The 25,685-nt window shown below is 40.3% G+C and overlaps 1 protein-coding gene and 1 non-coding gene across 7 annotated transcripts in view; one reads left to right on the forward strand and one right to left on the reverse strand.

Moving 5' to 3' along the window:
- Positions 1 to 25,685, reverse strand: part of SIK3 (SIK family kinase 3) — a 247,582-nt gene that overhangs the window by 194,461 nt on the left and 27,436 nt on the right. The gene's annotated exons all lie outside the window — the stretch shown is intronic.
- Positions 19,803 to 19,907, forward strand: LOC121035692 (U6 spliceosomal RNA). Its single transcript, XR_005793030.1, has one exon. It is a non-coding gene; the product is annotated as a U6 spliceosomal RNA (small nuclear RNA).

Consider the following 25,685-nt stretch of genomic DNA (forward strand, 5'->3'; position numbering starts at 1 on the left):
CCCCCATTTGGGAGGGCGTGGGGAAGAAAAGTAAAGTAAGGGAAAAAAAAACAGCAAAGCAAATCAGAATTCTTACAGAAAGCCAGGTTTACAGGTAACTCAGATATACCAGTTTTTCTCAAACCATATGGTGGGCAACTAAATCAGAAAAGCTACATGCTCCACCCCCACTGACTTTGTCAGGGATTCACAAGGCACACTTGTATTTTAGAGCTCAGATGTTGTACAGACATCTACAGAAACTAATTGTGTTTACCATTTTGTGTTTTGTTTTGGAATCCTGTCAGTTCCCAAACTTACTTAATGTGTCCCTTTCCTCCTACAACATATATTTAAACATTAAAGGGCACTAGTGTTCTAGAGAACTCATTCTGGGAAACTTTGATCCTAAAATATCTGAAAAGATGGGTGTGATCTCACATAAGAGACAGGAGATACCTTATAGCCCTATGATCATTTTTCAGAAAGGCTTTTCCAAGAACCCATGCTACTCTGGAAGTCTCCCTTATTTTGTTTTATTCAAAGTGGCAAAATGAAAAAAAAAAAAAACCCAAAAATAAAACACCCAATTGAGGAGTGTCAAGAGTGAATATCATACTTTGTTTTCTACCTTGAGAATAACAAAAATTTTAAGACTGTACTCTGACCACAATACAGCTTGAATTAACATTTAATTCCCTTGCCCCAAATGGCCTAGGAATTACAAATGTATTTTCCTTTCCTAATCCAAAAAAGACAAGAGGTAGAGCCTGTTTATTCTCACTCTTTTTTTCAAGTCTTTTCAATCTTTCTCTCTTTTTTTTTTTTAATGTTTATTTATTTTTGAGAGAGAAAGAGACAGAGCTTGAGCGGGAGAGGGGCAGAGAGAGAGGGAGACACAGAATCCGAAGCAGGCTCCGGGCCCCGAGCTGTCAGCACGGAGCCCGACGCGGGGCTCGAACCCACGAACCGTGAGATCATGACCTGAGCCAAAGTCGGACACCCAACCGACTGAGCCACCCAGGCGCCCCCTCAATCTTTTTCTAATGTACCGTTCATTCTCTATTCTTCCATCCATATGTGCTTTTCTCTTGATGGGCCCACTTTCATCCCGTGTGCCTCTGTCCTCTCTATTTTTCCAGCTCCATGCTCAAATCACTCTCTTGCACCTGTGGACTTTCCGGATGACCAGAAAACATGCTCTGCTGCTAGTAAGTGACACGAGGGACGACACACAGGGTAGATACCACCAGCCACCGAAGCGCTCCTCCCCACTAATACACTGCACTCTGAACAGTGTCTTCTAATCTCCTGAAAGTAAAACCTATTTCCAGACAGGTTCTGGATGCTCCCGTTTGCGTTCTTTAGATTCTATTGGCTGAAATGTGAAATACACTAGCAAACACAATTTAGGAGTTAAAAAAGAAAGACAGATGGTTCGTTAACTTACAAGTTAAAAAAGAAACACAGAAGGCTGGAGTGGTGTCCCTGTGGCACATCTACATGTGTCTGGTTTTTCAGTCAGAACCCGCATCAAAAGCTCTTGAGACACAACACAGACCGCCACCAAAATATCAGTCCCACAACCAGGAACCTTCGTACAGTTACCGCATGGAAGGAAGAATAAAAACAATGAGGATAAACTTTAAAACGGCCTTGAAATATTTTACATTTCTAAAAGGCTTTCTTCCATACGGGCTACCTGAATATTGTCAGTATTTCATCGTGATTTCTTTCTGAGTTGGATTTCATCTAAATATGAGTAACCACCCTAATTAAGGACAACCAGTGGACTAAAACACTGTAAGAGTAAGCCCTCTTTTAAAATAATTAATATCTTTCTCTGTTCAACTAAAAATGTGGAGCGCAACAACATGAAGGAAAATAGAAGACTCCTCCTGTGATGGCATATAACGAAGCTAATTAAGATAAGTAAAAAAAATTGTTTAGTTAGTAGCCGCCAAACTCTATAAGGAAAATAACTGTTGGTGTAATTATGCAGTTTTGTATCTCATTAGCTACCACACTGGAAGATGACGTATTGTGCAACAATGCTATTTGTTGAACCAATAAAATCTAAAGCTACTGTCATAAAGTGGTGGTTATATAGCCCCTTAGAACAGTGTATTTTCCCTTTTAAAACCACGATATGCCCACAAGAGTCCCCAAAACACCCTCTATATTCAAATTACAAATTACGTACTTGATCAGAGTTTCCCTAGCCTGCGCAATTGGAGAAACACAATTTTGACTCAGCAAAAATTACACCCTGCTCTCGTCCCACCAAGATGCCGCGAAACCAGTCTAGAAACTAAGGAAAGAGAACACTTAGTAACTAAAAGAAAAACAGAAAGAAGGGAAATAGAACAATTTTCAAACGTCCATTCGCTTCCACTTTTTCCACCTCAACATTAAATCTGTGTTTATCATGTCAACAAAAGCTATTACCATATAAAGTGAAACCTCAGTCCTCTGCTCCTCAGCCAGATACCTAGATTGTCTCCATCCACCACCCCCCCCACACACACACACACAACACAGCGAGATTTAAATAAAATTTAAAAATAATACTGAAATCCAGGTGATACTCAACTCATATTACACTACCCAACAAAAGTACTACCACTCACAAAACCAACTCTAGGTGACATTTTCGTGGGAGTTCCCAAAAAACTCCTGCACTCTTCATAATCCTGCTCAATGTATCAACCGTGCCTCACCATGGCTGGAACATGGCATGGTCAGCCTCTGCACCATGGCACCACGAGGACGGACATTCAGCTGACCTGCTCAGCCACGGGGCCCATGGCTTCTTATCTGACCACATCCTGGCCTCCAAATCTAATTTCTACTTTTCCCTGGTTTTGAACTTTAGTTATAATTTACAATATCACTACATTAACTTCCTGTCAGCCACTTCAAATCCTTCGTGGAACGCAACACAGTATATAAATGATGTTTATTCACATTTGTATCCTTTGCATTTAGTTCCTAATTCAGGTTTATTGGCTTTAAGGCTACTGTCCCAGTGCCACTCTCGCTCAATAAAATACTTCTGTCGAATGACCACGGCAAACCTTAGCAATACCAATCATGGATGTGGATCATAAGCCACAGGCCCTGAGCTGTCACTCCTGACAATGTTTTTGTCAATGAAAAAAGGAATGCCAAAACTGATTTTAAAACTGTTTGATTCCTTGAATCTTTTCAAGGAAACCAAAACAATCATTTCATTTTTACACAATACAAAAACTCAAGGAGGTGAAAGAGACTTTCAGAATTCAATTATAGTAACTATTATTTTTACGTACTTTTCTGTTCATTTTCACTTTCTACTCTTTGTTGTTGTTGTTGTTGTTGTTGTTGTTGTTGTTGTTGTTGTTTTGGTAGGTGATAAAGAAACCTATTAAAGTTCTTCCAAAGGAGTTTAATATTTATAAAAACCTATCTCAGTGATCATAGCAGATCTGTAATACCCTCATTCTACACAAGGCAAGGCATAGTATCTCTGTACTATAATTCCTGTTTAGACAAGATTATGAGTCCCAGTGACTATGGTTTAATTATGACTCATTCAGACAAGCCAAGACATACTACTAGACAAAAAGTAAACTGCTGACTTAGAGATGTGATGCTACAAACACAATAAACTCTACCAGGAAACAGGGTTTCCCAATTCAGCATCAAAAGGCACAGGCCTGGTCACTTTAAGGACAGACCTGCCTCTTCACCCCACATTTTGTACTGCCCACCCCCCCCCCAAAAAAAAAAAAAGTTAAAACAGTTTAGGGTCCAATCTAAATCTCCACCTAAACAAGGCAAACCAGTCAAACTATCTAATATTGAGGATAATAAATAAAGGATAACAACACCTGCAAATCAGTCATTAAGCACTGATTTAGTTATCTCTCCTGGACGCAAGCAACGGAGATCATGTTCAAGAACAAACAGATTTAAGACTACAGACAGGACTTCAACAGATAATATTTGTATCTGTCCAACCGGCTAATTCGGCACACTTCAATATTCTTCTTAGCCTCCAAAGGCACAAAACAGAAACAGAGTCTTCTATTCTAAACGTTGTTTAGAGAGGATCTGTCAATATATAACCAAATATCTGCTTACTGACGGGAAAAATCTCTGTTCACCAGCCAAGGGACTTTCGAGAATGAAAGCTACATATGGCATCTCCCCTCCATGGCCTCCTAATTCCACATCGGTTTGTAGTTATTCTTGTACTACAAGAGTATCAGTTTCAGAATGTAAGCCTCATAAGCCCCCAGGAAAGCCATTCGAGTGGAACTGTTCCAGAGAAGCTCACTTTAGCTCCACAAAGAACCTAGGAGGCCCCCATCCATGACAAGACAGAACAGTAATTGCTGTATTGGTTTACGCCTCTGACCTATAAAGAGTGAAGCCTGGAGCTGTCTATAATCTATAATCCAGTTTCACATTCTGCTAGAACAGTACAAAAATGTGACTTTCACTAAAGGCACTGGCATGAAGCTAAAACTGGGATTCTCGGTGACTAATCCTGTGTCGAATGTGTTCTCATTCCCAAAAAGGCAGGAAAATTCTCCCCGTTTAAAATGGTAAATAGGAAGGCCAGTGGTGAGACCACTACGCTTCTGATGGGCTATCCGACAGGCTGTCTTCACACCTCAGATAGAAACTCCCTATTCTTCTTCACAGCATTACTTACAACGAGCAAGCCATCGGCTACGTTATTTTGCCAGCTCTTTCTTGAAGTTTGCTACGGCTATCACTCGTAAAACTAACGCACTGTGTCAAAATATATAAAATCAACTGACGGTTTCTAAATTTTGGAGCTATAGCTTATCTGGTTTAAATGCTTTTTATATGAGGAAACTAGAGTTCAAATATGTTGAGTGATTTGGGCAAGGTCACACGGCCTGTGGTAGAGTCAGGACAACAACTAGGGTCTCCTGGTTCCCAGTCTCATGTTCTTCACGACCACAGGAACTCAACAACAGAAAGCCCTACTATTCATCAGTGGTAAGTGCAGCAGGCACTTCTCCTATCCCTCTGTCTTTTAAAAGAAACAATTCCTCTCTGTTCTACACAATAGCCTATGTAGAAACAGAGCACATATGAGCTAAATCACTATTCAAAGGTCATTTTAATAAGCATGATGCAATACTGAGGCACAATGCCCGTGTTAAATAAGCAGCAAAATATGACCCAATAGAGGCTTTATTTAAGCCAAATTATGTATATATGTCCCCACTCCATCGTTCAACTACGATGCCGCTTGACGGCAGAAATGGTTTCTTCTGGATCTCTATATCCTATGAAGTACTATTCTTCAAAAAGTTTTGCTCAAACACTCCCTAAAACCAAACTGGGGGGCAGGAGGAGCACTTCCCTGAATATTGTTTAAGTTGGTACATAAAATTTTTCATTAAAACTTCAAATCATTACAGAGGCTGCACTTTCCCTTATAGATTAATATATGCCAATCTGAAAACTGAGATCTAAAAAATAAAACAATTATGTCACTAAATGCATCCAATGAAATTGGGGCACCTGGGTGGCTCAGTCAGTTAAGCATCCGACTCTCGATTTCAGCTCAGGCCATGATCTCATGGTTGTGAGATTGAGCCCCACGTCAGGCTCTGCGCTAGGGTATGATAGAGTCTGCTTGAGATTCTTCTCTCTGCCTCTCTCCCTACCCTCCCCTGCCCCTCCCCTGCTCACACCCATTCTCTCTGTCAAAAAAAAATTTTTTTTAATAAAAAAATAAATGCATCCAATGAAATCTGAACACCTGCGCAATCTGATACCCACTATCCTCCATTTTAAAACTGTAAGAACAGCATCTTCCTTTCTTATGTGAAACGTTATATTACTTTTTTTCTCCTTGAATTATATTTCTATTTTTCTTCCACAATATTTTTAACATAATTTCTTTAATCATACTGAGGAATCCTGTAACAAAAATACGCAAATTAATTATTTTTTATTTACTTAACGTATTTCCTTTAGGTTGACATTCTGTCAGTGTTATTAGTAGTACACAACTGATGAAAACAATGCAACTATGCTACAAATTCTGGTAAGTAGACATAAAAATATAAAAAGTAACTCCCCTTTTTGGAGTCCCAGGTCTTAACAAGACATAGGAAAGAAGGTCTACACCTTGATAGAAGGAAGCTTCGCGCTTCACGCCAGTGTTCTCACGATCCCTTTGTGGGAACCCTGGAGGATTTTATACCTCAGGGAAACATACAATGGTGAGATTCAAGATGAAAGAAAACTAGGGCTTTTTCTCTTGTCAACTGGAAGAAGGGCCACAACTAAAGGGAGGGTAGGAAAGAAGGAAGATGATGTGAGTGTTGACTTCAGACAGATCAATTTCAGAAAAGAGCATAAGTGTATGTTAAGAACCAGAAAATTGATTCTCTTAAAACGATCCAGCCTTGATACCTCTTGACATTCGCTGCAGTTTGAAGACCAGGGCTCTAAAGCACACTGCTGGGTTCATTTATTGGAACTCAGTACATGTTTGTTGCATCAAAATAGTTTAAGAAATAGACCAAGGGAACAGAAAAGAGACTCCAGAATTGGACCCACAAAAGTATGGCAAACTAATCTTTGACAAAGCAGGGAAGAATATCCAGTGGGAAAAAAAAAGTCTCTTTAACAAATGGTGCTGGGAGAACTGGACAGCAACATGCAGAAGAATGAAACTAAACCACTTTCTTACACCATTCACAAACATAAACTCAAAATGGATAAAGGACCTGAATGTGAGACAGGAAACCATCAAAACCCTAGAGGAGAAAGCAGGAAAAAACCTCTCTGACCTCAGCCGCAGCAATTTCTTACTTGACACATCTCCAAAGGCAAGGGAATGAAAAGCAAAAATGAACTACTGGGACCACATGAAGATAAAAAGCTTCTGCACTACAAAGGAAACAATCAACAAAACTAAAAGGCAACCAACAGAATGGGAAAAGATATTTCCAAATGACATATCAGACAAAGGGCTAGTATCCAAAATCTATAAAGAGCTCACCAAACTCCACACCCGAAAAACAAATAATCCAGTGAAGAAATGGGCAGAAAACATGAATAGACACTTCTCCAAAGAAGACATCCAGATGGCCAACAGGCACATGAAAAGATGCTCAATATCACTCCTCATCAGGGAAATACAAATCAAAACCACACTGAGATACCACCTCATGCCAGTCAGAGTGGCTAAAATGAACAAATCAGGAGACTATAGATGCTGGAGAGGGTGTGGAGAAACGGAACCCTCTTGCACTGTTGGTGGGAATGCAAACTGGTGCAGCCACTCTGGAAAACAGTGTGGAGGTTCCTCAAAAAATTAAAAATAGACCTACCCTATGACCCAGAAATAGCACTGCTAGGAATTTACCCAAGGAATACAGGAGTGCTGATGCATAGGGGCACTTGTACCCCAACGTTTATAGCAGCACTTTCAACAATAGCCAAATTATGGAAAGAGCCTTAATGTCCATCAATTGATGAATGGATAAAGAAATTGCGGTTTATATACACAATGGAATACTACTTGGCAATGAGAAAGAACGAAATCTGGCCTTTTGTAGCAACGTGGATGGAACTGGAGAGTGTGATGCTAAGTGAAATAAGTCATACAGAGAAAGACAGATACCATATGTTTTCACTCTTATGTGGACCCTGAGAAACTTAACAGAAGACCATGGGGGAGGGGAAGGGGGAAAAAAGTTACAAAGGGAGAGAGTCAAAGCATAAGAGACTTTTAAAAACTGAGAATAAACTGAGGGCAGATGGGGGTGGGAGGGAGGGGAAAGTGGGTGATGGGCATTGAGGAGGGCACCTGTTGGGAGGAGCACTGGGTGTTGTATGGAAACCAATTTGACAATAAATTTCATATTAAAAAATTTAAAAAAATAGTTTAAGAAAAAATAGTCAGGGAGTGGGAGGAAAAAAAAATGAAAAAATGTCAGCCACTAAGAACATCTATGTTGTACTGATTTTCTTTTTTTTTTTTTTTTTTCTTTTTTTTAAGTCAAATGATTAAGTTGGCCCAGAGGATTAGGTGAGATAATGAATGCAAGACACTGACAACAATGCCTGGCAGATAGTAAGACTCAATGGATGTTACCTACCATTAGACAAATTGTATTACTTTTTCCCCATCTGTCATACCTTTATTTAAGTAAGATTAAAGTCTTATTCAGATATGGCAGTATGATTTATTTTTAAAACGTACATATAGCTCAGTCTGCCAAAGAATAATGGTTCAGGACAGCTACCATCTAATCTTGGTACCCATTTCTATATATATATCATGACTTTTACACCACATACAGATTAATTTGAGAAAAAACCAAAAGGTTTTTTATGCAAACATGGCAAAAATAAGTATGGCAATGGTGAAAAACATATTTGACACCTAGATGAAAAACCAGATTGAATTTACCTTTTAAAAATTAACAAAAACAGGGGCACCTGAGTAGCTCAGTCAGTTAAGGTCCGACTTCGGCTCGGGTCATGATCTCGCGGTTTGTGACTTGAGTCCCATGTCAGGCTCTGTGCTGACAGCTCGGAGCCTGGAGCCTGCTTTGGATTCGGTGTCTCCTTCTCTCTCTGCCCCTCCCCCACCTGTGCTCTGTCTCTCTATATCAACAATAAATAAATGTAAAAAAATTAAAAATAACATAAAAATTTAAAAAATAAAAAAATAAAAATTAACAAAAATACCTTTAATTCCACAGGTAAAAAAAAGCCTATTGAAATTTTCCTTTTAATTCATTTTAATTAATGAATTAATTAATTAATTAATTTAATTCCTTTTAATTCAGAGACAAGACTTCTCTCTCCCAGTATCTATGAAAAAAGATCCGGGAGGTTCGCATCCAAGACGGAATGGCAAGAACTTCAGCCAATCATATTTAACAGGTCAGAACCTGCTTTGTTTAAAATACTTCTTGAGTTCTCTGTGTGTTAACAAATTTGCATGGAATTGAAGAGAAGTTTATTCCTTCCTTATCTGATCTGCTTCTACCTTTACTCTGCCCACTAGGGTTATAGGGCACTGAGCAGTTACCAGTCCTAAGTCTAGCAGAGTTATGCCCTTTCCCCGAAAATCTCTTGCCTCACTTGGAGCTCAAAACATAGGAAACCTCAAATACCTGTTCTACCACACCAGGCAAACAGGTACCACCTCAAACCACAACCCGATACTGGCAACTAGAGAATAAACGTTTTTGAAATGTAATTCACGTACTATAAAATTTACCCTTTGAAAACGTACAATTGAATGGTTCTTAGTATATTCAGAAGACTGCGCATCGCCACCACTGTCTAATTACAGAATATTTTCATCACCCCAAAAAGAAATGCTATACCCATTAGCAGTCACCCTCCTCCCTCCCCTCCCCTCTCAATTCCCCTGTAGCCCCTGGCAACCACGAATCCACTTTCTGTCCCTACGGTGTGCCAGTGTGTCGATTCCACACATTTCACCTAAATGGAATCATACAACGTGTGGCCCTTTGTGTCTGGCTTCTTTCATTTAGCATGCTGTTTTCAAGGTTCATCCGCATTGCTGCATTATCAGTACTTCACTCCTTTTAATGGCTGAAATATATTCCACTGTACAAAAATACCACATTTTGTTTATCTGTTCATCGGCTGATGGGCATTGAGGTTGTTTCCACTTTTTGACTGTTATGAATAACGCCGCTATGAACATTTGTATACATGTTTCTGTGTGAACGTATGTTTTTGATTTCTTGGGCATATACCTAGGAGTAGAATAGCTGGGTCATATGGTGACTCTGTGTTTGACTTCGTGAGGAACAGCCAAACTGTTTTTCCAAAGTGGCCATTTTATATTCTGACCAGCAGCGTATGAGAGTTCCAGTTTGGAAACTGGATATATTTTCCAAAATATCTTCCTTTACAAACCTTCTGCCTTCCTTTAAAAAATGAGCATATGAGGAAAATAAACTTCTTTATTTCACATTCCAATGTGTGTTTCAACAACTAGCCTGTTTTATAAAACATGATCTCTAGGAAGAGCATGAGCATTAAAAGAGAATACAAATGGCATGGTTATAAAATACTGAAACTTAACCAACACACTAGAATGTTCACATCCCATAAGTGAATACTACGATTATATACCCATTCTACTTTTGGAAATGTCTCTTTTGAAATTACTTCCAAGGCCAGTTCATAAAGGCAGATAAAATCGGTCTTCTGACACCATATGGCCATACCCTTTTCCTTTTAAGGATCAGACACCATACTACTCAGCTTGATCACCCACCTAATTTGTTTTACAGACCTGAGTCCAAATGATTCCTGACCACTTCCACAAATCCAATCCAGCCTTAAAAAAAAAAAAAAAAAAAAAAAAAAAGGAACGAACAAACACGGTTTTTTTTTCCTTACCACTGAAAATATTACTCAAAATGGAATTTTAAAATGTTTCTTATAGTACAATTACACAAGATATCATCACTGGGGTAAGCTGAGGGAAAGGAACACAGAACACCATGTACTGTTCCACAATTTCCTGTGAGTCTGTAATTATTTAAAAATAAAAAGTTTTTAAAATACAGATCTGAAAAGAGAGGCAAGATTTCAAAAGGAACATGGAAGGGAATGGTACACAATGGAAACTACTCCAAACGGGGTAAGAAAAGAAAACGCAATTCGTATTACAGGAATCACCACTAGCCCAGATAAGCCACAAAGTGCATTCTAGGGCACAGTGTAAGAGAAGGTAGAAAAGGGAACAGGAGTCAGACCATAGAGCATCCTGGATGTCAAACTACAGTTTGGAAGTTACCGGGTATACAACGAGGGACTCTTGGAGGATTTTTCATAATGCATGAGAAAAATAAAAGTAGGGCTTTTGCCAGATTAATATGGCAGCAGTGGAGAGGACAGACTGGAGGGAAGAGCCCAAAGGCAGAAAGATCAGTTACCGTTACAAAAGCCCAGGCATGGCAAGGTGCTAGGGGTTGGCAGTGGAACCAGACCATATGGAGCTTAATGACTTGATGCTCTGGACTTGTCCATAAAGATTCATCTGTGGGGGCACCTGGGCGGCTCAGTCGGTTAAACGTCTGACTTCAGCTCAGATCATGATCTCACAGTTTGGGAGTTCAAGCCCCCACTGGGCTCTCTGCTGTCAGGGCAGAGCCCACTTCAGATCCTCTGTCTCCCTCTCTCTCCGCCCCCTCAGATGCTCTCACAAGCACTCTTTCTCAAAATAATGAACATTAAAAAAAAAAAAAAAAGACCTGGGGCACGTGGGTGGCTCAGTCGGTTAAGCATCCGACTTCAACTCAGGTCATGATCTCGCGGTTCACGAGTTCGAGCCCCATGTCGGGCTCTGTGCTGACAGCATGGAGCCTGCTTTGGATTCGGTGTCTCCTTCTCTCTCTACCCCTTCCTCACTCACACTCTGTCTGTCTGTCTCTCTCTCTCTCTCTCTCTCTCTCAAAAATAAGTAAACATTTAAGAAAAAATTTAATAAAAGATTCCATATCTGGCATTCATTTAGATCATGCTTACAATAAAAAAATCTTTCTCTGAATCACTAAAAGGGAAAAGTTTTAACATTTCATTCTTCAGCAGGTTTGTAAGAATAAAGAAACAGCTCTACCCATAACCAAAAACACAAAACAAAACAAAACAAATCAGGTCTGATAGCAAGTGGACTTTCTAACCTTGGACTGTGTCCCTTTAAGCAAATGACATTAGAGGCCCTCTTCTACTTGGGGAGAAACTTCCTCCAATGACAGCACGCTATCAGCTGCATTCTGCCCACTTTCAGTGGGAAGCTTCGCTGTAATAGTAAATTTCTGGTTGAAGAGCCCAGTGAGGTCCTATACTAACAGTTTTGTGTCTCTAATGCCATAGTTTCAGAGAGCAATCACTTCCAGAGATGTGAGGTACTGACTGCTGAAATCCAGGAGGATCCAGGGTTTTATTATCGGCTGAGCAAACAGCACACCTGATTGAGTGTTTACTGAGGGCCCGCTGCGGACTGGATACTGATGACCCAGATGATTGCAACAGTCCTGCCTTCAAAGAAGCAACAGTCTACTGGGAAACATACGTAAAAAAGTCAATGTAATCCAGAGCAGTTAATGCCATTACAGAGGCATGGAAGCGACGCTTTGGTGATGATGATAATAAAACAACAGCCAATATTTATGAAGTACTTAGAATGTACAGGCCCTATTCAGAGCATTTTTCCTATATTAATTCACTGTCCTCACAACAAGACTAATATTATCCATTTTTTACAGATTGGAAAACTGAAGCACAGATAGGCTGAACAACTGCATCTCAGTTCTCTGCAGCCACATTATTAACCAAGCCAGTCTGGCTCCTGTAACTCAAGGATCAAACTACCCACCCCACTATACTGCTTCCTGATGAAGGACTAATTACTGTTGCCTGGAAGGGCAGTTCAGACAAGAGAGAGCAGAAGACAGTAGATGGCATCTTTGAGACCCACCACTGAAGGGCAACCAAGCATCCACCAGACGGACAAGGCGTTTGGGGGAGAGGGTTGTTTATTTGCAGGAAGTGGCTGGGGAGACAGCACTCTGAGCACCAAGAATGAAGGAGGAGCCGTAACAGGAGGGGTCAGGCATAAGATTCTAGAGTATATGGTGCAGTCAAAGAAGAGTCAGAAGCATAATCTTCTCCTGGAGGACGCCGGGCTTCCAGGATCAAGTGATGAGGCCGTAAAAGACTGAGGTGTTATGGGCCTTGCAGGCTTTCTATCTCAGGTAAGAGGAGCCTGTCTCAGGCCTTTACCACTGAGTGGTGTGAGCAGATCTGCGTCCGATAAAGATAAATCTGGATGAAAGGTGGAAGGTGGCCCAGAGGCCAGGAGACCAATTAGGAGGTTACACAATAACTCTGTCAAGAAACGATAAGGAGTGGATGAATGTGAGCAGATGCCTCTGAAGTGGACTCAACAGTACTTGGTGACTAACTGCCTGTGGAGGATCAAGAAGAGAAGGCAAAGCAGAGGCTCTCGTTCTGAGCGAAAGGAAGACTGAATTTTAAGAGGAAGAATAATAACATGGATAATAACAGTAATAATGGCTCTAGTATTTCTTTTTGGTTTGTTTGTTTGTTTTTCAAGTAAACTCCAGCCCCGAAGTGGGGCTCGAACTCGTGACCCCAAGATCAAGAGTCTCCTGCTCTACCAAGTTAGCCAGCCAGGTGAATCTCCCTAACACTTCTTAAGCTATTATCATGTACCAGCGCTTTGCTAAATATTTGTACAAGAACGAGCTCATTCAACGTGAATAAGGTACGTTCTTTCAAAAATGGAGAAAATGAGACTGGAAAAAAGTAAGTGATTTATTTGAGGCCACAGTCACTAAGTACTGAAGCCAGACAAAGATTTGCACTCAGAGTTTAAAGCATCTGGAGAAGTATCCAATGGTGGACCTCTAGCAGGCCACCAAATATGTGGGCTTGAGGAAAGGGGGAGGGCTAGAGGTAGAGTTACAATGGCAACACGACTACACTACTGTCATTACTCCTATTGCTATTATTTATTAAGCCCTTGCTGTAAATGAGACACTGTTGGATGTTTTACATACATGGTTTCATCTAATCCACATAATCCTAAAGTGGGTCCCACTACTCTTGTTCTTACAGAAAAAGAAACCAAGAAAGGAAATAAACCATTCAGGTTGCTCAGACAGAAGATAATGAACTCACACTCAAATGCAGGTCTTTGTGATTCAGAAGAGGGCAGACAAGTGGGGCAGAAGCCAGGTAGGGAGGGTGTGCCAAGGACTGAATTCAGAATACAATCCCTTACAAACCAGGCAGAGGAGCAGAGTAGGAAAGGGGTTTAAGAAGTAATAGTTTGCCAGGGGCGCCTGGGTTGGTTAAGTGTTCAACTCTCGACTCCGGCTCAGGTCATGATCTCACAGTTCGTGAGTTCGAGCCCCGCGCCCAGCTCTGTGCCGACAGTGGGGAGCCTGCTTGGGATTCTCTCCCTCTCCGCCCCCTCCCCACCCCCAGCTCATGCCCGCGAATAAAAAAACTTTTTTTTTTTTTAATAGCAGTACACCAGTGAAGAAAAAGCAAACACAGAAAATATTCCTGTTTCAAAAACAAATAGGAAATCTGTAAGGGAATAGAGTAGTTAGTGTCAAATGAGACACAGAACTCAGAAGTCGAGTTTAAGTTGGGTTATAGAATTAGCGACAAGGCACTGAAAACCCTTCCCAGAGCAGTTACGGGAAAGCTCTGGGCCGGCCCTAAGCTTGCAGTAGGCACAGAGGAAAAAGAGATGACGTAGAAGCTTAGTGGTAAAAGAGAGGTTCTGATAATAAAAGTAATAATGCCTCTAATATTTCTTAAGCTATTATTACATAGCAGCGCTATGCTAAATACTTTTACAAGAACGATCTCATTTAATGGTAATAAGATCAGTCGACTTTTTCTCTAGGCCTGTGGGTCACACACTGTCCCATATTTTCTTTTTTCTTTTTTTTTTTTTTTTAACTACACTTTAAAAACATAATAAGCGTGTTAGCTGAGTTACACAGAAAACGGGCCGCAGGACAGGCTTGAGCAGCTGGCAGTAGTTTCCTGACTCCTTCTCAGGGGGTGGTGGTTAGCACCGAAGACTCTGCAGTCAGACTGACCGCATCACTATCCAGCCCTCACTCTCCGGGTGACCTTGGGCAGGTCCCTTAGCTTCTCTGTGTCTCAGTGTCCTTACCTGTGAAATGGGGATAACCACAGGAGCTATGTCTGAGGGTGTCACAAGGAGAAGTAAATCCAAATCAAGCACTCCGTTGCTAAGAAAAGTCTTATTGATGTGAAGGACTTGCCAGGGGATGGGCAGACAGGAGAGAGCCAAGAGAGAAGGGGGGATATCAAATGGAAAAGGACTAATCAATTTTGTTCAAGTCCCACAGAAGAAGCGGAGGGACAGGATCAGGACACTACAGGTGAGCGCACAGAGAACAGGCTCCGTATCCTAACCGCAGCTGAAAGGATAAACTGGTTCGGGGAACAGCCTGCCAACTGTCACGTGCGCACGTCTTCGGATCCCTTCTCTTCTCCTTTTCTAAAACTTGGCTGTGCATATAATATCCACCCGAGCAAGGATGAAGCTACGAATGCAAGTGTTCCCCTACAGCAGTGCTGGTAAAAGGAAAAAATGAAGTAACAGTCCGTCGGTGGCCAAAAGGTGCACATCTGCATACCTGTGACCTGTCGAATGTGGTCATTTGGAAGAAAGAGATAAATATGCTGACGTAGAAAGGTTTCTCTAGTTTCCTAAATTTTCTTCTTTTATTTTCAGATCATTGGAGAGTCGCCTGCAAGCATAAAAAGGAATACAGAGAGATCCCACGTACCCTCTCCCTGGTTGCCCTCAATGGTGACTGCTTGCAAAACTACGGTTCGATACTGCAAGTTAATTTTTAATATAAAAACAAACATAGACTAATGTGCATATTACATGCACTCCCTTTTGTGTATTTTAAGTGACCATACAGTTTGTGCATGTTCAAGAAAAGATAATCATTTCACCACCTCTGGAAAGTGAGAAAGGTGCGAGAGGGAATAAAGGCAGCACACTTTATGGATATTTACAATCGTTCTTAATTACAAAGTGCAAAAATTACTTTCAGGACACATGAAGTAAACAGGTGGCGGGATTCAATTTTGAAATAAGTGGGAGCACCTATTCTTTCGATCCAGGGGGTTTGGTGCGTGGAAGGAGAAGGGACGAAAACTGAAGATGCTCGCACCAAAGCCTCTATTTACTCAAGTCAGCAGAAAGTCAGGGGGATTCGTTCTGTCACAGACTGCTCACTGCCGGGCTCTGTTCTAGGCACTGGAAAATCAAAATTTAACCAGACAGGGGCAGTCTCTGAACTCAGGAACTGAGAGGCCACTGAGAAAGGTGGACATTAACCAAAATGACACAATCATAATAATCATTACAGTACAGCACAGTTTAGAACACGGGCTCCGAGGCCTGACTGCCCACGTGCAAATCCCAGCTCCACTGCCAAACAGTCACGTGACTTTGGACAAGTGATGTAACGCTCTGCACTTCAGTTTCCTCACCTATAAAATGGGGACAATTATAGGTCCTGTTTATTTACCCATCTAACCCATAGGGTTGCTATGAAGACTTAAAAAAAAAGTCTGTATATATAAAGTGCCTAAAACAGTTCCCGGCACACAATAAATATCATGTGTTTGCTATTATCATTGTGGTTAGTCTCATCACTATTATTTCAGGGGGAGTCTATGCCTATCTTCAGGCAAATGGAAGGTCAGGAAAAGCTTCCTTGAGGAAGCAACATATAAATGAATTTCCAAAGATGAATAGGAGTGAAACAGCACAAGAGAAAAACTCTCTGGCACAGGGAAAAACATACACAAAGACCCTATGCTAAGAAGGAGTCTGGCACGTGAAGAATTAGACAAAAGGCCAATGAAGCTGGGAGCTGGGGCTCAGAGAGGAGAAAGGAGAGAGGTGAGAGGCTGGACAACCAGAAAGGGCATGTTAAACTTAGGAATTTTATCTTTATCTGAATAACAGAAGGTATTATAAAAGAAATTTGTTGGTTTTTCTTTTCTTCTCTTTTCTTTTTTCTTTTAAGATCACTTTACTGGACTATGGAGTCATCTGTGATAGAGGGAGGTAAACATGAGCTTACCAAAAATGGGTAAAGATTTAGAAAGAACAGTAATTCTGGTGAAAGAGAAAAGAAATCAACTACAGACAAGAAGACTACTAAAGAGAATCACAAACACAGATGAGGGTAGAAGTCATGAATTAGCAATAGAACAAATAAACACGATTCAATCATTTCTTCAGGCCCTAAAGCAGGAACCCAGAAAACGGGCAGTATTGTTAATCCACAGCTGGAGATGTGCGTGGCAGATGGGAGAGAAGAACAAAGGTGCAGGACTGAGGATGCTTCTGACTCACTGAAAGTGACCAACTGTGTCCACGTGAACAAAAGGGATGCCAGGAAGAATGTCACGAATTTGGAGACCGGCAGGATTTAAGGGGCTGGAGGCCTCAGTGAAATCAGAGAATTGAGTTTAGCAAACGGCAGAACTAAAAAGACAGGAAATTGTGTCCAGAGAGCAAAATTTCCAAATATGTGATTTCAGAGGTGGAAGTCTGACCTGCTGCAGGAATAGATTGCTACAGACAAGCAGAGAACAGATAGCCACAAAGATCAAGCCAGAACAAGATTAGAATGTTGGACAAGCAATCAACATAAACATTAAAGAGACAAGAGACCATGGAAGGAGTAAAAGTAAACTACTTACAAAGATTAGGAATTAAATATTCAGTTACGTCCTTAACTACAATACCATAAGGAATGTGTTTTTAAGTATCCACAATAAAATAGGGATGCCTTGCTAATAACAAAGCTTCATCTATTCATTTAGCCAGAAAATTTTCAAAGATTCCCCGAAAACCATTCCCGAAAAAAAGCTCTCAGAAAGACAAAAAGGGAAGGAAACTTTCTCAACTTGATGATTATGTGTCACAACTCAAGGGCAAGCATCAATAATGGAAAAAACTAAAGACATACACAACCCAAAACCTGGGAGAAAATCTACGAAACATCCATCTGACTTAAGGACAGGTATCCACAATACACTAAGAACTCTTAAAATGCAACAACAAAAAAACAAACAACAGAAGGCAATTAAAAAATGGGCAAAAGATCTGAACCTCACCAAAGAAGATACACACAAATAGCAAATGAGCATATGAAAAGATGCCCACCTCTTCTGTCACTGGGGAACTGCAAATTAAAAAAATGAAATACGGGTATATCCCTATTAGCACGGCAAAAATCCAAAACAATGAAAACACCGAACGCTGGCAAGGACATATGGCAACAGGAACTCTCATTCATCGCTGGTGAGAATGCAAAACCGTGCAACCACTTTGGAAAACCACTTTGGTGGTTTCTTACACAACTAAGCATCTACTCTTACCATATGATCCAATAATCACACTCTTTATATTTACCCGAATGAGTTGAAAACCTAGGTCTACAGGAAAACCCACACGTGAATGTTCAGAGTAGCTCTATTTACATTTGCCAAAACTTGGAAGCGACCAAGATGTCCTCCAGTAGGTAAATGGATAAACTAGGGTACATCCAGATAACAGGATAATATCCAGGGATAAAAAGGACAGAACTACCAAGTCTGCATTTTTTGACATCTTTTTTTCAGTTTTTATTGAAGTAAGTTCCAGTCAACATACAGTGTAATATTCATTTCAGGCATACCCCATAGTGATCCAACAATCGCAGACAAGACCCAGGACGCATCATGACAGCACACTCCTTAATCCCCATCACTATTTCACCCATCCTGCCCACCCACCTCCCTTCCGGTAACCAGCAATTTGTTCTCTATAGTTAAGAGTCTGTTTCTTGCTTTGCCACCCTCCCTCTTTCTTTTTCCCCTTTGTTTGTTTGTTTGTTTGTTTTGCTTCTTAAATTCCACATGAGTGAAATCATATGGTAGTTGTCTTTCTCTGACTTATTTCACTTAGCATCATACTCTCTAGCTCCATCCATGTCATTGCAAATGGTAAGATGTCGTTCTTTTTTTATGCCCGAGTAATATTCCAGTGTGTGTGTGTGTGTGTGTGTGTGTGTGTGTGTGTGTGACCATCTGTGCATGTGTGTGTGCCACATCTTCTTTATCCATTTATCAGTCAATGGACACTTGGGCTGTTTGCATAATTTGACTATTGTAGATAATGCTACAATAAACATCAGGGTGCATGTATCCCTTTGAATTGGTATTCTTCGGTAAACACCTAGTAGCGCAATTGCTTAAATATGCATTTTAATAAGATCCCTCAGGTAACTTCTATGCATATAAAATTGAGAAGCACTATATTAGGTGGTATTATTATCATCATAACTATTCTTCAACGTTGTCACTAAAAAAAGAGCATAAACATTGGGAGAGTTCAAATTATTATTCGCTGATGATTATGATTAGTCTACCTTTAAGAAGAGAGGGAGAATCAACTGTAAAAGAAAATTTTGAAACATTCTCTAAAGTCACAGTAATTAAAACATGCAGTACACATACACAGATAAGTACTCTTTATCAAGAATATATGTTGAGAGGTGCCTGGTTAGCTCAGTCAGTGGAGCATGTGACTCTTGATCTCAGGGATGTGAGTTCAAGCCCCATGTCTGGTATAGCGATTACTTGCAAATAAAATCTTTTTAAATAAATTAAATAAATAAGAAAGGGTATATGTTAACAAGAGAGTTTCAAATAAGTATATAAGTAACAAATTATTAGGACAACTGGCTACCAATATTTTTTTTGAAAATCCAGATCCTTATCTCACATTATACTGAAAATATATTCCAAGTGGATTAAAAACCTAAATATTAAAAATAAATTTACAAAGCACTAAGAGAAAATATGGAACATATTTTTTAAGTTTATCTATTTTGAGAGAGACAGAGAGAGAGTGCAAGTGGGGGAGGAGCAGAGAGAGGGGGACAGAGGGCCTAAGGCAGGCTCTACGCTGGGAGCAGACAGCCCGATACGGGGCTCAAACTCACAAACCATGAGATCATGACCTGAGCTGAAAGCAGACTCTTAACTGACTGAGCCACCCAGGCGCCCCTAGAGTATTTTTAATGTTCAAATAGGATACCATAAAACTCCTAAGTATACCTCTCCTGAGGATACTATAAAACCCAGAAGTCATACTGAAACTACAGTTTAAAAAAAAAAAAAAAAAAAACCTTTTAGTGCTCACCCCGGCAGCACATATACCAAAACTGAAACAATTCAGAGGATGAGCACGGCCCCTGCATGGGGGTGACACACAAATTCATGAAGCAATCTGCATTTTTTATAAAGACATGTAATAATAAATAAAATCTTTTAAATAACAAGAAAAAGCACAAAAGTTAAAAGTTAAGACAAATGCTATGAAAGAAAATACTGAGCAAAGCATTAATAACCTTATAGGACTTTTTTCTTTTTCTTTTTGTGTTTTGAGAGAGAGAGAGTGAGTGGTGAGGAGCAGAGGGAGAGAGAGGGAGAGAAAATCTTCAGCAGGCTCCAAGCTCAGCAAGAGCCCTACTCAGAGCTCGATCCCATGACCCTGGAATCATGATCTGAGCCGAAATCGAGCGCTGGATGCTCAAACAACTGAGCCACCCACGTGCTCCACCTTATGACTTTTCAAAGGTCTGACGCATGAAGAAGAAAATAAATAATAACCTTCCAAAAAAACTAAGAGAGGGGCATTGGTGTGGCTCGATCCGTTAGCCATCTGTCTGACTCTTGATTTTGGCTCAGGCCATGATCTCACGATTCACGGGATCGAGCCCCACATTGACAACGCAGAGCCTGCTTGGGATTGCCTCTCTCCCATGCTCTCTTACCCTCCCGACCCCCTCAAAAAATAAACATTAAAAAGAAAAAGCTAACAGAAAAGTGGAGGTGGGGAAATGAAATAGATTTTATAGACTCATATGTAAAAAGACTAAATTACAAAAGCTGCAATAGCACAAAATAAAATAAATCCCTAAAGGGGCGCCTGTGGCTCAGTCTGTTGAGTGCCCACTCTCGATTTCGGCTCAGGTCATGATCCCAGGGTTGTGGGATCGAGCTTCATGTTGGGCTCTGTGCTGAGTGTGGAGCCTGCCTGGGACTCTCTCTTTCCCTCTGCCCCTCTCTTGTGCACTCTCTCTCATTCAATCAATCAAGCGATCAGTCAGTCAATCAATATGCTTTAAAAATAAAATAAACCCCTAAAATCTACCTATAAATATTTGCATGTGCACAGCCAAAGATACAAAACATATGCTAAACTGATACTAGTGCTTATCTCTAGAGTGTAAAATCAGGAATGGAAAAAGCACTTTGCTTTTTTCTTTATAAATTGCTATAAACTGGGGTGCCTGGGTGGCTCAGTAGTTAAGTGTCTGACTTCAGCTCAGGTCATGAACTCACAGTTCGTGGGTTCGAGCCCCGCGTCGGGCTCTGTGCTGACAGCTCAGAGCCTGGAGCCTGCTTCGGATTCTGTGTCTCCCTCTCTCTCCGCCCCTCCCCACTTGTGCTCTCTCTCTCTCTCTCTCTCTCAAAAATAAACATTAAAAATTTTTATAAATAAATAAATAAATTGCTGTAAACTGCATTCCAAACAAAGAACCTGCTCTTTTTTAAACTTACCTTCATTCAATTATGAAAGGAAAAAGTAGTGAGTGATAGTCTTAGCTTAAAAGGCCAATATTTTCATAGGAATCACAAGCTTCCTGGTTTTCTCAGTAAGTACTTAACTCCCTAAGCTTGTAACATTTGGAAAATATATTTTTGTTATCAAAAGTTTCCTAAGAATCCTTGAGGTAAAACTATGCCAACTTCTCCTCCCCAAATGGACCACAATGTTCAATTTCCAGTGGCCCTCTGTTCAAAGCTACGTCCAACCTAATTTCAAAAGCAAAGTGTCTAAACCAGGCAAGAAATTTAGCAACGTAACACAGAATATCGAAATGGAAACCACATGTCCAAAATACGCCTAATAGTAACAGACAGCAACTGTTTAAGGGTAACTGCAAGTAACTCCATATTCACTTCAGTTTCAATTCTGAATCATTTCTCGGTCACCAAACTAGGAAAAAAAAAAAAAATTGAGCCATTTGTCATCTCTGACTAAACACAGCCTTCAGCCCTCAAATCACTAAGGGTAGAGAAGTAAATGCCCTTGTGAAGACGGCCAGTGGAAGGGTTTTTCCAGAAAAAGCGGTTCACGTACACAGCAGGAAAATCTTGTACTGTAGGGACTCGGTTACCACCTTAATTCCCTCAACCAATTTGAAACTACTGGAAGTAAATGACTAAGAAGTAAAACATATGAGAAAAGATGAAAAAAACATTCCTACATATCGAAAGCACATAAAGTGGTTCAAGTTTGCTTTTTAGTTGCCTTTGCTAAAGTTAGAATATTAAATTATTTCACTCTGGATGAATCAGAAACTAGCTTCACTGGTTTCTTACAACGTATTTAAAATTTTCAGCTGCTATAATGAACCACGACTCAGAAGGTTTTGGGGTTGTTTTTGTTTGTTTTTACTACTTATACTTAACAAAATGTATTATATGTGAGTCTCCCCAGTACTATTCTTCACATCATTGGACGTGAATTTATTAAAGTCATAGAGTAAAACTGCCCGTCCTTGGAACAGAACACACTCCCCTTTCCCTAAAACTGTCACTCAAACACGTTTAAGCTAAAACCATCAGTAGCCGTATCTCAGAAGATCTGAATGTAACTACAATGAAACCATAAGTGAGTGAGGGGTGGCATTCCCCACAAAGGCAAGAAGAGATTCGTTATCTCCCACCACACAGGTAGCAGGCAAGGTCTCTCAGTTTCTAGAGCACCCACTCAGGGCAGCATCGCTGCTCAATCGAAATTCAGCTGTCCAGATACTTGCAACCAAAACAAACTGCGGCATCTAGTTTCTTTTTTTCAAAAGGTAAACGATCCCTCTGGCCTGATTTACTAATAAAGATGTGAGTAAAGAGAAATGACCAGGAGGCACCTGGGTGGCTCAGTCAGTTAAGCGTCTGACTCTTGGTTTCGGCTCAGGTCGTGATCTCACGGTTTGTGAGTTCGAGCCCCACATTTGGGCTCTGTGCTGACAGCACAGAGCCTGCTTGGGATTCTCTGTCTCTCTCTGCCCCATTTTCTCTCCCTCTCTCTCTTCCTCTCTCAAAATAAATAAAGTTAAAAAAAAAAAAGCAAGCAAGAAAGAAATATTCAGGAGGACAGCATACCCAGATCTTAAATTCTTAAGGTTAAGATTCCTCACCTTTTAAGAGAAAGGCCTTGTCAGTAATGTCAGAAATTGCACACTCAGTGTCTTGTATTCAGTCAAAACAAAAACAAAAACACCTCTTCAGGAACACTGATAACTTTGCCAGTGAGCATGGTAACACGAAGGTCCAGGAAAAGTGTGCGATAAGAGTGCAGCGTTAAGAATTCATGGAAAGAGGGGCGCCTGGGTGGCTCAGTCGGTTGAGCTTCTGACGTTGGCTCAGGTCCTGGTCTCGTGGCTACTGAGTTTGCGTCCCGCGTCAGGCTCTGTGCTGACAGCTCGGAGCCTGAAGCCTGCTTCGGATTCTGTGTCTCCCTCTCTCTCTGCCCCTCCCCTGCTCATACTCTGTCTCAAACATAAATAAACGTTAAAAAAAATTTTTTTAATTCGTAGAGAAACAGGTCAAGAGAAAGCAGACTCAAAACTAAGGTCAAAGTCCTTTATTATTTTTAATGTTGAAATCACCTCTGCGCTGAGACGCAACCTTCCTCTTGTAATTTGTCAGTAACTACCAAAAACATTTTTTAAACAGCTCCGAGGGCTTGCTTTATCCAATCTATAACACACTTCATTATCATCAGAGAGAGACCAAAAATCATAGACCCCAATGCCTTTGTAATTATCTCTTGAAGTATTTTAAATGGAAACAGCATACTATTTATTGTGTCCTGATCTTAACTCCTTTTTCTTCACTCTTGAAGAAATTTAGCTACAAGGCACTTTACCCTCAGTAGTAGTTCAGAATTTAACAATAGCTTACATTTCTTTTTACTGATAAACACTGCCACAAATTAGGATTAGCAATATGATTGAGGAAGTTCTCACAACGAACTTTATGATCATTAGCTACAACCCACATCTTCTACCAACAACAGCCCCTTCAGAAAAAAAGGTCACCTTAAAATAGAACTTAAGTTCTTTCCACAGAAAAGGATGGGTAATTAGTAACTAAACAGCTTACAAACTGAGTTCCTTGGAAGCACTCAAACTATTATGAAGTAACGCATCTGAACTGCATTTGACTTTTAATTGCTAGAAATCTTGTTCTAGAGAAAATTGAAAAATCGATCCCACAGAAAATAATTTGTCTCTAGTGATTCTTACCTGACATAAAAATGAAATATGGTTTGACTTCTTGCCTTGCTCTGACAAATGACTTTATTACTTTAAAAAATGAAAAGATAGGATAAGGACTAAATTCCAAAAACACAATTCATAAAAGAACAAATGGATCAACTGGAATTCAAAATAAAAACTCTCGCTTTTAAAAGACACTGTTGGGGTGCCTGGGTGGCTCAGTCAGTTGACTTCGAAGCCCACGCTGGGCCTGTGGCTGTCGGCATAGAGCCCACTTTGGACCCTCTGTCCCCCTCTCTCTCTGCCCCTCCCCTACTCACACTCTCTCACTCTCAAAAATAAATAAAGCATTTCAGAAATAAATACAAGACACTGTTGAGGGGATGGAAAGATAAGCCACAGAATGGAAGCAAATCTTTGCAAAGCATGTATCTGATAAATGATGTGTGTCCAGAATAAAGAATTCTCAAAACTCAACATTAAAAAAACAAACAACCCAATTTTTAAAAACAGGCAAAAGATTTGAACTAGTGGGGCACCTGTGTGGCTCAGTCAGTTAAGTGCCCAACTCTTAATTTTGGCTCACGTCATGCTCTCGTGGTTCGTGGGTTCAAGTCCCATGTCAGGCTCTGTACTGGCAGCATGGAGCCTACTTAGGATTCTCTCCGTCCCTCTCCCTCTGCCCTTCCCCTGCTTGCTCTCTCTCTCTCTCTCTCTCAAAAAATAAATAGGCTTAAAAAAACCAAAAGATTTGAACAAGCACTTCACCAAAGATACACAGCTGACAAGCACATGAAAAGATGTCAGTATCCTTAGTCATTGGGAAAATGTAAATTTAAAGCACAAGACAGCATATACACCTATGAGAATGGCTAACATTTTCTCATCCTAGCACTGGTGAGGATATGGAACAAGTAGAACCCTCAGATACTGCCAGACAGAACGTAACATTATACAGCCACTTTGGAAGATAATTTGGCAGTTTCTTAAAATGCTAAACACACACCTATTACATGGTTATGGTCATATAACATGGTTATATGACCCAGTGGTCCTGCTCCAAGGTGTTTACCCAAGAGAAATGAAAACCTAAGTCTACTCAAAGTTCCACATCAAGTTTCCAGCAGCTTTATTCATAATGGCCAAAAACTAGAAACAATTCACGTGTTCATCAACAGAAAAATACATAACCTAATCCTCTTATGCCCACACAATGTAACACTACTCAGATACACCACTCAGCAATGAAAAGTAACAAACTACCATACAGATGTACGGACAACAGTGAATGAATCTTTTTTTCTTTTTTAATTTACATCGAAATTAGTTAGCATATAGTGAAACAATGATTTCAGGAGTAGACTCCTTAGTGCCCCTTACCCATTTAGCCCATCCCCCCTCCCCACTCCCTTCAGCAACCCTCAGTTTGTTCTCCATATTTATGAGTCTCTTCTGTTTTGTCCCCCTCCCTGGTTTTATATTATTTTTGTTTCCCTTCCCTTATGTTCATCTGTTTTGTCTCTTAAAGTCCTCATGTGAGTGAAGTCATAGGATTTTTATCTTTCTCTGACTAATTTCCCTTAGCATAATACCCTCCAGTTCCATCCACGTAGTTGCAAATGGCAAGATTTCACCCTTTTTGATTGCTGAGTAATACTCCATTGTATGTATGTATATGTATGTATATATATATATATATATATATATATATATATATATATACAT

Source organism: Herpailurus yagouaroundi, unplaced genomic scaffold (genome assembly GCF_014898765.1).
Source record: "Herpailurus yagouaroundi ecotype Mexico unplaced genomic scaffold, PumYag 161, whole genome shotgun sequence".
NCBI lineage: Eukaryota > Metazoa > Chordata > Mammalia > Carnivora > Felidae > Herpailurus > Herpailurus yagouaroundi.